At 44.8% G+C, this 14729-nt stretch overlaps 1 long non-coding RNA gene across 2 annotated transcripts; it reads right to left on the minus strand.

Annotated features, from left to right (window-relative positions):
• Positions 1-1407: 1407 nt before the first annotated feature.
• On the minus strand, positions 1408-14465 carry LOC125525665. 2 transcript variants are annotated; one of them, XR_007291388.1, is made up of 6 exons: positions 14017-14465; positions 13065-13136; positions 12598-12693; positions 11966-12062; positions 9533-9667; positions 9080-9460 (listed from the first exon to the last, which is right to left on the minus strand). It is a non-coding gene; the product is annotated as an uncharacterized LOC125525665 (long non-coding RNA). The 2 variants fall into 2 exon arrangements; XR_007291389.1 differs by lacking the exons at positions 9080-9460; positions 9533-9667 and adding an exon at positions 1408-2105 and having other exon boundaries at positions 14017-14464.
• Between the last annotated feature and the right edge of the window lie 264 nt (positions 14466-14729).

Raw genomic sequence — 14729 nt, forward strand, 5'->3', positions numbered from 1 at the left:
TATGGCCTTGGAAGGACAATTGCAAATCAAGAAACAAGAACTCGGCGATTTGGAAGAATAGGTGGATCAACTTTGAAGGACTACTTGAACCGGTGTTCAAGCACGACTACTTGAACTAGTGTTCATGGAGGACTACTTGAACCAGTCCTACCTTGCTTATTGTTCTGTATACCATTTTTATTGTAATATGTACTTCAGAACTTTGTTTACGGTTTGGGAAGTGACGATGTTCTGAGTTTATTTGGTCATTGTAATGACTGCGCAAAATACTTCTTAAAATGCCAGGATTAGTTATGACTTTGTAATGCGTGTGGTGTAATTCGTATGCATGCAAAGCTGAGTTTAAAATTTTAGGTCTCCTTATTAAGTTATGTTCTGTGTGTTTTGTGCTCTAAATGATTAAGTTATGTACTTTTTGTGCTGTGCTTCAACTGCCAAATACAATCCAATAACATTTCAATTGGTCTTGGAGAAGGGTATATTAGCACTTCGATTAAATGAAAATAATCATCCCAAATAATCAGCGCAACACAGAAATCACATATCTGAACAATTTCCACACTTGAACACAAAAAGCTTGGAACATCAACGGTCTAAGCTTACCATAACAGAGAACAAATTTAGTGGCAACAACACATGACAAATTTGAAAGTAAGTAGGGGCGGTGTCGGCAGCTCACCTAACCCATGCATCTGCGGCCTGCAGCGTCGAGAGGAAGGAGATGGAGAGGTGCGGTTCTACCCAGGGTCCAAAGGGGCAGGTTCACGTTGGCCCTAATTTTTATCGTTAACCTCTTGACAATGGGGTCGGTTGGAATTTCCGGTTCAACTACCTCGTACATACAAATATCTATGTCAACTTGATGGGCATAAATTGTCATAAACACAAAATGCAACAAATAGTTTTAAAAGAGAATATACCACATCCGAATCATAACCCGGACGAGGGCCGACGGAGACGGATATCAAAACCATGGCATTATGTATAACAAACAACATACGGGTAAGATAATTATATGAGTAACTATATATCCAAATCACACAAACATCATTTTTTTTATATAAAACATTCATGAACAAGAGGCTCACCACAAGGTGGTGCCGGCGACGGGACGTTGCGGGCGATTGACGGTGGTTACGACAGAGATTTAGAAGGCACCAAGTAAACCACACCTACATATGCAAAGTAAGTGTTATTTTTGACCTCAGATTGCATATAAATCAAATAGTAGCACATATATATGATTCCTCCCAAATTACTAAACTCACAAATCAATCACTATATAAAGCATTGCAAGAGCTAATCTAGCAATGAGAGATAAAAAGACAAAGTTGCTAACCTTTGTGATCATTTGAATGGATGGGTGCCTTCAAATCTTGAAAAAATTTGGGCAAAATGTGTGATGAGGTTGAGAGGAAGAGGGGAAGAACAGAGAGGAGAGGGGGAAGGGGAAGAACAGAGTGAGCTGGTGGACGAAGGGTTTATGTAGGAGAACCTTTAGCACCGGTTCGTGCAACAAACCGATACTAAAGATGCTGGAGGGGCCCCAGACTAACAACATCCTGTCACCACTCACTTTAGTGCCGGTTCCAACGGCTAGCTGGCCGGCTCAAAATAAAACCGGCACTAATGTGCTTCACATTGGACCCATTTTCTACTAGTGTAGGTGCAGGTTGCTCCGTTTGACTTGTTCTAAGCTGCTGTTGTCGATGCTGCTTGCCCTGCTAACTGCTCCCGCCTGCTACTCCTTCAGCTACTGCAACCGCCCGCCACCGCTACCTACTGCCTTGCGACGGGCCTGCCCTGTTGATGCATGCCCATGCCCCGGCCACGACCAAGCCCGCATGCTGCTGCTCTTTGCCGCGCCCCTGTTTTGCTTCGGCTGCCCGTGCTGCTGCTGCTTTCGTGACCAAGGCCGCCTACGTCCATGCGCCACCCGCTTCGCCTTCGCTGGCTGCCCACGCATGTCCCTGCCACCCTGTCGTCGGTGCAGCCATGGCCCGGCCACGACACGCCCTCACGCCCGTGCGTGTTCGGGCAGGCGCCCGCGCCTAGTAGTCCGCCCCGCTGGCCCGTGTGACACTGCCAGGGGCCCCACATGACCCCTGTTTAGATAAAAAAGAAAAAAGAAATGTTAAAAAATATATAAATAATTAATTAGTTAAACACTTAATTAACTTAATTAATTAATCTTAATGAGCCTAATGAACATATTTAGTCTAACTAAATCTGCTTAATTAAACAAGTCCATGACAGTGGGCCCCATTGCCTTGTTTGGCCAGTCATCGTTGACCCAGTCAACAGCTGACTAGACTGTTGACTTTGCCCCTGACCCCTCCTGTCATACACCTGTGGCTGGCACCGTACTATGTGACAATAGTATTTACTGATTAAATTTTGGAATATAAATAAATCAATAAAATACTTTAAAACTTTGAAAGTTCGTAGAAAATAAACCGTAGCTCACATGAAAAAATTTTATACATGAAAGTTGTTCAGAATAACGAGACAAATCGGCATATGCCCTCCGTTTGTCTGTCACACGCCCACCCCTAGCATAGCAAACAGGCAACCATCGCCCTCTTATTCTGGCATTCTACAGTTCAGTCCACCGATATTGCCCCTTTACACTGATACCCATGCATATGTAGTGTAGATACATGCTTTGGATGAGTACTCACGGTTGCTTTTCTCCCTCTTTCCCCCCTTTCCATTATTTCTACTACACTGGAGGTGCTTGCTACTACGTGCAGGCCGCTGACGACTACCAGCAGTAGTTTAGGAGGATTCCAGGCAGGAGGCATGCGCCTCTTTCGATCTATATCCCAGTTTGTGCTAGCCATCATAGGGCAACTTGTTTAACTTATGTATGTACTCAGATATTGTTGCTTCCACTGAGTCATCTATGATCGAGCTCTTGTATTCGAGCCCTTGAGGCCCCTGGCTTGTAATATGATGTTTGTATGATTTATTTTATTTTTAGAGTTGTGTTGTGATATCTTCCCGTGAGTCCCTGATCTTGATCGTACACGTTTGCGTGCATGATTAGTGTATGATTGAATCGGGGGCGTCACAGTGCAATTCCTCCCGGAGCAAGATGAAGTCTCAGACCTTGGAATGTTGGACCTACGCAGAACTATCCCTCGTGGTTGAGAACCCCAGCCTCAGCACCGGCTTCGGGTTGGCAGTGCATAGAGCGAGGAGGCCGATGGCAGACTTCGGGTTGCGATCAAATCTACAATGTGGCTATCATAAAGAAGATTGCAGGTTCCCTCCTTTAAATGTGAGGCCGGTCCCAGAGTCCAACCCGAGTCGGTTACACGTTACTTTAATCTAAGTCGCCTACAACTAAGGTTCTGGGCTGAATATAAACGCGGCGGAGGTCCCTACCACTGTCTATCACATCGCCTCCCTTCATGAACATGAAGATCATCGCTGCTACCAGTCTCCTCCTCCATCCCTGACTAGGGGATATCCCATGGGTCCCCATGACGAGGATACTCAACGCGTGTCAAGACCGGTGGCCCACCAAAAGCCTCGATAGGCCCAGCTTCAGCCTGCCAGGCCCAACTTAGGCAAATTCTATCTTCCACTACAATTTCACACGGTCCGATGAGTATTGTTCAAGAACCCCCTTCTGCATAAGAATTTCGATGGATTGATCCAACGTGGACAAACTATGCAAAGATTGAACATGTTTTTTTCTCTCATAGGGACATTCATGAACAAATATGTATTTCCAGAAATGGGAAGACATCTAGGAAAACAAAAGTCAGCTTAACATCACCACTGCTTTTATGAGAACCATCACAAGGACACAGACTGCAATACATGGAGAAATATCTAAGTCCATGCCCAAACAGGGGTGAACAGCTAAAACGTTGACCTATGTCATGCTTTGTTTGGTAATCCATCAAGTCGTCCACTCCATCGTACTTATCCTCGTCGGTGTGCCAGAGAATGAAGGCTTGCCAGGTTTCTTCTTCCGGGGTGGGTGGGGGGGGGGGGTTATTATCTCTTTTTATTTTCTTTTCTGGAGGTAGAGCGGTGGGGATGACCTCAGTAGCTGCGATCTTCCTCTCTTCCTCGAGTCTCTTTTTATTTTATTTTCTGGAGGTAGAGCGGTGGGGATGACCTCACTAGCTGCGATCTTCCTCTCTTCCTCGAGAAGCCTGTGCTGGCCATCCGTCTTTAGGGTGTCTATCTTTTGACGGGCTACATGGTGGTGCTCGCTGGAATCAGCCATCTACAAGAAGTGAGACAACTTACAAGTTATGCGAAAAAATTGTAGTGCAACTTGAGAACACCCGAGGAGGCGGAGAAAGGTACCTACCTCTCCGGTGGAAGAGGACAGGGTCTGACCGAAGAGAAATATTTCCTCCAGGAAGGCTGTGGCGAATTTTAGCTTTCTCAATCGGAAGAGGCATGGAGAGTGAGGGGTCGTGGTGCGAGAGATAAAGGGGCTCGTAGAGCTACTTAAATAGCCCGTGGCGAAGCAGAACTGAGGACAGTGTGGATTTAATTTCGGTGCTGAGTTCAACATGCGCTCACATTTACGATGGAAAACTGAAGATTCAACTTCCGCGCAGAATTCACACGAGTGAATCGCTCGTGCACACCCTCATATGGGCCGGCGCAGAGCAATTCACTCGTGTGAATTCTACGTCGAAGTTGAATATTCAGTTTTCCATTGTAAATGTGAGCAATGTTGAACTCTGCGCTGGAATTAAATCTCCATTGTCCTCGGTTCTGCTCCACCACGGGCTATTTAAGCAGCTCTATGAGCCCCTTTATCTCTCGCACCACGTCCACTCACTCTGCACGCCTCTTCCGCTTGAGAAAGCTAAAACGTTGCGACAGCCTTCCTGGAGGAATTATTCCTCTCTGGTGAGACCCTAAGCTCTTCCACCGACGAGGTAGGTACCTTCCTCCGCCTCCTCGGGTGTTCGCAAGTCGCACAACAATTTGCCCCCATAAATTATTAGTTGTCTCACTTATTGTAGATGGTCGATTCTATCAAGCACCCTGATGCAGCCCGTCAAAGAAAGACACCGCAAAGACACATGACCAGCACAAGGTTCTCGAGGAAGAGAGGAAGATCGCAGCTACTGAGGTCATCCCCACGGCTCTACCTCCAGAAAAGAAAAGAAAAAGAGTGAAGAACCTGTGATCGCCCGGCTTATTAGGGATGATAGACTACTCATATCAATAAGGAATTCCTTCTTTTGCGGGAGCCAATTCAGACAGAACTACAAAGTTAAGCATTCTTAGCTTGGAGTAGTTTCAGGATGGGTGATCGACCGGGAAGTTGCTCTCGGGTGCGCACGAGTGAGGACAAACTGCGCAGAAAAGACTAGTATTGATCTGTGGGGCCAGTCTAGATCCCGCCAGGAGTAACAACCACTGACGAGTGTGTTCGGGGCGTTACAGACCCCCCCCCAAGAAGAAGAAACCCTCCGGCAAGCATGCCTTCGTTCTCGGCCACACCGACGAGGATGAGTACAATGGAGTGGGCGACTTGAGGAGAAACATACGGAACATGACATATAGGTCAAAGTTTTAGCTGTTCGCCCCTGTTTGGGCATGGACTTAGATATTTCTCCATGTATTGCAGTCTGTGTCCTTGTGATGGTTCTTATAAAAGCAGTGTGATGTTAAGTTGGCTTTTGTTTTCCCAGATGTCTTCCCGTTCCTTGCAATACATATTTTTCATTAATGTTTGTGTGAGAAAAAAACATGTTCAATCTTTGCATAGTTTATCCACGTTGGACCAATCCATCGGAATTCTTGTGCAGAAGGATGTTCTTGAACAATACTCATCGGACCGCGTGAAATTGTAGTGGTAGGTAGCATTTTCCTAGGTTGGGCCTGGCAGGCTAAAGTTGGGCCCGTTGAGGCTTCTAATGGGCCACCGATCTTGACACGCACCGCGTATCCTCATCGTGGGGACACATGGGGTATCCCCTAGTCATGGATGGATGAGGAGATCGATAGCAGCGACGATATTCATGTTCATGAAGGGAGGTGAGGCAACGGACAGCGGCAGGGAGCTCCGTCGCGTTTATATTCAGCCCAGAACCTTAGTTATGGGCGACTTAGATTAAAGTAACTTGTAACCGACTCGGGTTGGAATCTGGGACTCGGCCTCACATTTAAAGGTCGAGAGGAGCAACCGAGGAGGGCAAGTGCAATCTTGTCTATGATATCCACATTGTAGATTGCATCTCAACCCGGAGTCTGCCACCGGCCTCCCCGCTCTACGCACTACCAACCCGAAGCTGGTGCTGAGGCTGGGGTTCTCAACCATGAGGGCTAGTTCTGCGCCTTCCAACATTCCAAGGTCTAAGACTCCATCTTGCTCTGGGAGGAGAATTGCACTCTACCGGTGAAATACATCTACTGCTATTACCCCTATTCCTTTTTAGGTTAAATTTAGGCTGGTCACTTTTTAAATTCATAGATGACCACTTTAACACTCTTTCAAAAGATGACGGAGCATCCTAGAGAAAAATAATAATTTCATATTATGTTATTTGCACTTTGGATTTTCCTCTCTCGCTCCTAGACTCTTTTTTAGCTTGTTAGACGGAATAATCCGCCCAGGATCCCGGTTTTTTCCTTCCTACGATGAAGGTGCCTTAAATCAAATGAATATTTCAAGCACTTGAGTAAGCTGTGGACGCAAATTGAGGACGAAGGGAACACGCTTCTGTCCTTTTGTCATTGGACCAATCATTTCTTTTGGCTTTCTAGGTCATAGATTAGTGAACTTTCTCTTGTAATGAAATAAATCTTTCGAGTTTTCTTATGAGTCTACTAGTCATAGGTTTCTATTTTGTTAGTTCTACCGAAGATATGTATGGAAGCCACTATGAGTATATATCTAGGTATGCTTCTAACTTCACCTCACGCCATAAACGGAATCCCTATCATGAGCGCAACTGTATTTACAGGTTCAGTAGCCTGGGTGAGCTTTCTCCTCAATATGATGTCTACGTTGGTGTAGGCTCCCCTTATCCTTCCTATGGCATTCGACGATCGATATCTAAATGGGCGGAATTTCGATTCTCTAACTGCTCAAATAGCAATGGTTTCCTATTCCGCATGGACCCTAGGATTGGTGGCTTGACTTAAAGAATATGAGATTCTCTTTTCAGTGGAAAATTGCATCTAAAAATGAGACTGGGACCTACTTTTCGATTTTTCAAAGGCTATGAGATCCACATTATTTTGGAAAGGAGAAGAGAGAAGTAGCATTTCAACTGTGTGAGGATGGACTCTAGACCCACCCGTTCTGATTCTGTGATTGCAATTTCTCAAAATGGATCATAAAGTTGATCCTGTTTACTAACTCACTCTTGAAGTAGAAGTACCGGACCAGGTAACCAGAAGATAAGGCCACTCGGCAAGACTGGACTAGTTTAACATGGCTATCTAGTGGAACACTATATATATGACTTGTAGAGCTTGAAAAAACTTGTTTTGGTATTTTTTTTCTCTTTTCTAGGCACTAAACATCATAGATAGACTTACCAACTGATGAGCCTCAAAACATTTTGTGAAACTAAGCTTCCTCAGATCTGGCTTGCCTAATAACAACGTAAGTCTGCATAGGGAGTAGTAACCTGAGGATTCTTAATTGACAACCCGGGCCACTGCTCCTCATGAGTATTGGTCCAAAATGAGCGGCCTATGGGGCCACCACAAGGAAACTCAAGGTCTGATTTTACTTATAGCTTGTCCCATCCAATCATGGCCTGAGACGAGATACGCGCGGCTCCTGTCGGGCTGTCGGCACGTCGGGAGGTCTTGCTGGTTTTGTTTTATCATTGTCAAAATGTCTTGTTTACCGGAATTCCGAGTTTGAGATCGAGGTGTCCCGAGATGGAGATTTGCCTCCATGGATCGTGAGAGTTTATAAATGACTAAGTTGGGACACCCCTGCAGGGTTAAATCTTTCGAGAGCCATGTTCGCGGTTATGTGGCAGATGGGAAATTTATGATATCCAGAAGTAGTGAACTTGACACTAAACTCTTTTAAAATACACCAACCGCGAACCGTGATTGTCTCTTTTTGACGAAGTTCGGGAAGAGAACACGGTGGGGTTAAGATTGCAACGTAAGTAGTTCAGGATCACTTCTTGATCATTACTAGTTTGCGACCGTATGCGTAGTCTCTCATCTTATTCTTGCACTCGTAAATTAGCCACCATACAAATGCTTAGTGCTTGTTGCAACCTCACCACTTAACATGCCATACCAATCTTAAGCTTTGCTAGTTTTGACACCGTGGGTAATAAGATTGCTGAGTCCCCGTGGCTCACATATTACTACAAACACAGTTGCAGATACCACTGAGACAAACATAGGAGATCCCACCGAGCATCAGTGGGAGTTTGACAAGGATCATGGGCATTTCTATGTCTCGTTTCTGGACGATCAGTAGTGGCCCTAGTCGGATTATCCGGGGATTGTAGCAGGGTGGTGTTTTCACGTTTGTCTTGTCCGTAGTTGGACTCTATCTAAATGTTATGGATGAATTGTATGATGATTGTCGTATTTATGCTATTCTGGAGCAAGTGTATGCCTTCATCTAGTATTCTATTTATTCTTCGGTTGTATGTATTTGTATGCCACCTTGCTAAGCGAACCAAAACGGGATTCTGCCGTGATCTCGAATTCATCACGAGATCGCGATAGAGTTTCGTCTTAGGCGTTACACCATCATCCCCCGAGCGCCTCCACGACCGCGCGCGGCTCCGCCCTCTCGTCTCCCTGCACCGGCTCCTCCGCTCAAGCCGCCCCCGCGTGCCACTCTGCCCGCGGTCGCATGCTAGCGCGCCCTGCTTTGGCCTGGCAGTTCGCGTCGCCGCACTGCCCCTGGCCGCTGGACTCCCGCGTCGCCCCGCGTCTGCCCGGCCGTCCAGGTCGCCACGCTCGGCCATGCCCAGCCCCCTCCGCCTCCACGCACTCCGACCCCTCGCCTCAGCCTCGCGTCACCGGCTCCTCGAGGCTTGAGCTCCATATGCCTCCTCGCTCGTCAGCCCGACGATGGAGGACGGGAATGGATAAGCCATGGTGCCCGGTGGTGATTGCCTAATGCAGGTCCTACCACCAAAGTTCACAACTAATTTCAGTGATCACATATCACATCAATTCAAAATAGAAGTCCTAGATGGTAACATTTGTAATATTCAGGTTGCTCGATATCCTGTGGAGATTTTTGGATGACGGTTGTCGACCTCCGTGATGACGACAGACGACTTCCCACGTCCTCGCCCAGTCCCACGTTGTCTCCATGCTAGTAGGTTGGAAATGTACGTCCCTGGAGTAGAGCTCCTGGCTGAGGTAGTTCACCGCCTGGTGCATGTCCTCAGTCGGCGGGTTCTGCTCGCCACGACCAATGTAGTAGTGGTTCCGCCTGATCCTCTGGATGTGCTGCCAGTCTGCCCCCGCCATCCTGCCCTCACGGGTATCAGCGATATTGTCCTAACAATTTCCCCACCCTTGAACCTTACCATACCGAACGCACCTTGCGCCAGCCCACGAAGGCACCCTCCGCCTTGCACACCTTAACCTCGTCCGCGAGCTCGGCCACAAACACCTCATGCACACAGGGATTCGTCTGCAACTGGCCTCCCTGCTCTACGCGCTCAAGGTTGTCGACCTGCGTGATGACGACGGACGACCCCATAAATATTTGGTCGGACAAAAGTAATTTTTGGCCTAGGTGAAATACTTGGTTCATAGAAATACTTTTTGGCCTGGCTAAAGTACTAAAGTGGACGGAAATACTTTTTGGCCGAGCTGAAATACTTGTTTGAACAGAACTACTTTTTGGCTTAGGTGAAATACTTGTGGGAACTGAAATATTTTTTGGGCCAGCTAAAACATGGAGAAGCCTGTTTTTCTTTTGTTTTTGGCTCATAGTTGTTGCATGGTGGATAGTTTATTGTCAGGTCATCTTGGTGATGGCTGGACTAGGTAGTAGCATAGATGGGCGAACATTTGAAAGTCCAGAAGACCACCACAAAAAAGGAGGCAGAATCTGCTGTGGCAAGAGTTGCCTTCATGTCATTAACTCAAGAAGCAAAACCATCAGAACAAATGCTGCTGGTTAGTTCCACCTTTTTTTAATTCTTTTGGGATGGTTTTAATTTGCACGGCCTCACCTATATATACCGGCACTAACATCCATTGGCATTTATTGAATTATTAGTAAACATGTTCTGATGGTTTTGATTGAAATGCGTCATTAGTCCAGTAACTCAAATTGAATGCACGCTTTAGGCCATCAACTCAAGAAGTGATCAGGTTTAGTCCGTAAACTTGTTTATTTGATCAAATAAGGCTAAAACCTAATCGGGGGAGAAAAAACCGGCCACATGGCTGCCATGTAATCCTTTCTTTGGCAGCTCATAAACTAACTAATTTTTACAGGATCTTTTTGCAACAACGTCAATAATTCAATATAGGAAAAAAATAAAAGGCCTCACATTCTGTGGGACTTAACCCATGACCTACTGGCAAAACCGCAAAACCAATCCTTACGTTGTGATTTCTCCCCTACTGTCTAAGAAAGATGAGGAAAACAATCGGTACCAGAAAATATATTGATTAGGATTACTTTGCTTATGCTTATGATTTGTCCTTTATACACTTTCCTTACATTTCGATTTATCCCTTATTGTGTAAGGAACAAATATCTTTCCATACATGGTATATATTTGATCCGATCCGGGTTTTCTTTTCATAGAGTGGATCACTGTAGACAATTAACCTAATAATAGAACAATCAATTAGTAGCACAACGGTCTTTTGAGTGGTGGTTCTTATCTAGTTCTAGCAATTGGACTAGATATGTTATCTTCAGTACCACAACTACAGATGTTATTTCGTTAATCTCTATTAGATTGCATGACTAGTTTATTCTTTGTTATTATGGTCATATTTTATATAATCTTTATGTGGATTAAATCATATGGTCAATTGCTCATCTACTGTTTATGTGGCTTTGCTGCATTGTCATATAGACATACAGACATACTACAACACACCTGTGATGTACAAGTGGCTCACACGACTCGGTTTTTCCCTCCCGGATCAGTTTTGGACTTGTTTGATCAAATAAACAAGTTTATGGACTAAATCTGATATCTTTCTGAGTTGGTGGCCTAAAGCGTGCATTTAGTTTGAGTTAACAGGCTAATTGTGCATTTCACTCTCTGTTTTTGAAAGGCAGTACATGCTTTTTCAGAGGAATCATACTAATGCTGAAAAAGTTGTAGCTAGTAACCACTAGTGGTGAATCTAGGAAGAGTTTGTGACGGAATTGCGTACTCTCTGTTAGATTGCATGACTTGTTTAATCTTTGTTATTATGGTTATGTTTTATCTACTCTTTTTTTAGGGAATCACATGTCCATCAATCCAAAACCGTATTATAGGCAATTTACCCAAAGTGGCTTTGTTGCGTTGTCATATAGACATACTACAGCAAACCTATGATGTCCATGGCAACCAACTACACTTTAGCTTTTCTTTTGATAAACAAGCAATGTGTAGCATGTGCTCGCTTATCATGTGTGCATACATAATTGCATTATTCAGCCCATGTAGCAGCTAATCCATAATAGATGCAAACAATAGAATCATAGCAGATTTATTATGCAACCAATAAGAAAAACATATGAACTGGCTAAGCCAGCATGCCAAAACTATGTTTGAATATGAGCCTAAATTAAAGCTACTGCAGGAAGGGCAGTTGGTTCACATTCATGAATTTCATTTTTTTGTTCTACAAGCCAGTGGCACTGGGTTTTTAGTAGTTGATTGGCACAAAATTCATGAATGAAAAGTGGGATTTAGTTTACAACAGAAAAGCATCGCAGCTGAAAATGAATGCAAAATCCAGATGGTTCGTCCACCAGATAAGGGAAAGGTCATCAATCATATTCAGCACGCACCTCGAATGAACGAGGAGCAGCTTGTGCATCCTCAGCAGCAGGGTCAAACTGAGAAAACCACCAAGGACCCATCAGACTTGTGATGTGGAGATAGACCCTTCGTGAAACAGAGAGTTCAGACATCCATAACCATTTAAGATTGAAAGAATCCATAACCATAGCAAACTATTTTTTTTCAACCAATGGTTCTCATGAACAACAATCAAGAAAAATAATGGTTACCATTTATTTATAACTAATCACCTAATGTGAATATTTTTCTATCATTTATATTTTATAATACTCAAGTTCCAGAAAACGATTGTTGGGTTTGTACAAAAAATTCTATGTTCAATTTCATCAAGCCTTTACTTGAGTTGGTATTAATTATTGAGTTATCCACGAGTATACAACAGATACAAGTTCAGGAAGTGGTAACCAACAGTGGCACAAAATCTAATCTATGTATTTACCAACAAAGTGCCAAAAGGTATATCTCCCACAAATTTGCAACCGCAGTCATTCCCAAAAGTCAAACAAAAATATCCACATATATTTACTATGAGCCACGGTTGCGGTCTCAAAAAATAGAGCATGCTGACATCCATCCATAGATAAATTTACTACAAAAAATAAAGATGAAGAGGAACTACCTGCACTGCACGTGTGGAGGCAGGAGGAGGCCAAATCAGTCACAAGAAACAATAAAGAGAAAGCTCTCTCAGTACATCAAGAATAGATTCAGGATTCTGCAACCAATGACAGCAATTACTAAATATATAGAACCGGTACAAATCAGCCACAGATTACTCTAGGCATTAGAAACTAGTAGACAGGAGGCAATTGTTTACCCATACCTGATATGTACAAGACCATTGAATTGAATCTCACAGCAACCAAACTACAGAACTAGTTGAGAATATAAGTGATGTGCTTTTTAGATTATCCAAATAAATTGCAGGAGAGCACTAACTGATGTTTTGCAATAATTAAGTTGAATGTGTCACAGTTTTATTGAAGATGCAATACAATACATGTTCATCCACCTCAAAGCTAGCTACATGGACCAGATCACAAGGGCCCAAACCAAGGTAGGTTGCAAGCAAGGTCGTCATCTTACTCTTTTATCCAACGCCACAGAGCTTGACATGGGTAGTGCAGGAAGAAGAGAAGAAGCCTTTGATGCTGGACCCTGGAGAAATTACGGGGTGACCTTGTTTAGGTAAGGTGCAGAAATACCAATGGCATGTTCATGGCGACAAACCAGAGGAGAGCAGCAACACAAATGGATGAGCAGCCACAAAATAAAACAAAACGGAGATTGTTAAATCGAAAAAAGAGAAATATAAGAAAATTTAGCATGAAAATCTGCAACAAAAACTAATGATTGATGAGGGTCGTTTGCATTGGTGCAAAAAAGGCCATGGGTATCATCTCCTTTCTACTAATCCCATGTAATCAAGAAATCATGGCAAATTTGCATAAAGGGCATCCATCTATCAGTCAGCACGCACAACATGAATCACTGAAGGACACAGAGAATTCATAAGCAGGGATAAGACCAACTCATGTTCATATAAGAACTAAACCCATGTAGTGTAGCACCTGAATCCTAATACGACATCTTTAAGGATTCATTAACATGCAAGCTGGGTTCAAATCAAACACATGAATCCTAGCAGAAATCTTGGTCAACAATTTAAAAATGCTGCAAGAAATCTAACAAACACACATATACAGCCCCCGTCCCTACCCTAAACAGGACAAGACAATGCATAACTGTTTTTTCTTTTTAAGAAAAAGAAGATGTATGTGTAGCCAGCCAATTTGGAGGGGAGGATGGGACACATGGAACCAGACTTGCAGGCACCTAATTTGATTAACATAAAAGGCAATTAAAACCATCTTATTCTTAGATCCTCCCTAATCACAGCAACAAAAACCTCCAACTAGTGAACCAGACAGATAGTAGAATCTGCTCATGCCCATGCTCAGATCGGAAAGAGAGAAAGAACACTGCCCATAACTGTGCAAAAGTAGAAGAGAAAGTGAAGGGGAGGAGGGGTTCTTACCTGTGCTGCAGTCTGTAGCCATGGCGGAGATGGCTGGGTGTGGTCGTACAGCTGCTGCTCTTCACTGCCCATGGCGCTTCTGGTGCTGGCCAAGATGGGTCTACCTTGGAGTAGGCCGAGGTCTGGCGCGTGTGTGTCCCTAGGTCTCCGTTGGTGTTGGATCGGGCGCAGGGATCCGTGGATCCGTCGCCATGCCATCGTGGTGGATCCCCGTGGCGCCATCACGGCAGGTCCGTCTCCATGGTGGACCCGTGGCGCAGGGAGGCAGATCCGTCGCCATGGTGGTAAGAGAGGCGCTCCGTGGCGAGGGAGAGGCGAAATGGAGGCGCACTTCGCGAGAAAAAAGATGCTTGGATATGCGTTGATGGAATGCGTGGCGTCGGCCTGTGGCGGTGATGGAATGCGTGGCGTCGGCCTGTGGCGGTGATGGAATGCGTGGCGGCGCGCGCGAGATGCGTCATTCGCGGCCAGCATCGAGCGACCGCCCGCATCCTCCCCCGAACCGTTCGTTTCTCGAGCAGTTTTTATTTATGGAACCGGGAGCGCAGCGTGCTTGTTAGATAAATGGGCTGTTTTAAACGGCCCAGTTTATCAGATTTGACACATTGTGGGACAGATTTACATACAGGATCCAACGGCCAGAAACGCCCAGATTGCGAAAACGGACGGCCAAAAACGTAAATCGCTGAGAGGGCTCAGTGCAGACTTTAGTA

Source organism: Triticum urartu, chromosome 7 (genome assembly GCF_003073215.2).
Source record: "Triticum urartu cultivar G1812 chromosome 7, Tu2.1, whole genome shotgun sequence".
In the NCBI taxonomy this organism is placed as follows: Eukaryota; Viridiplantae; Streptophyta; class Magnoliopsida; order Poales; family Poaceae; genus Triticum; species Triticum urartu.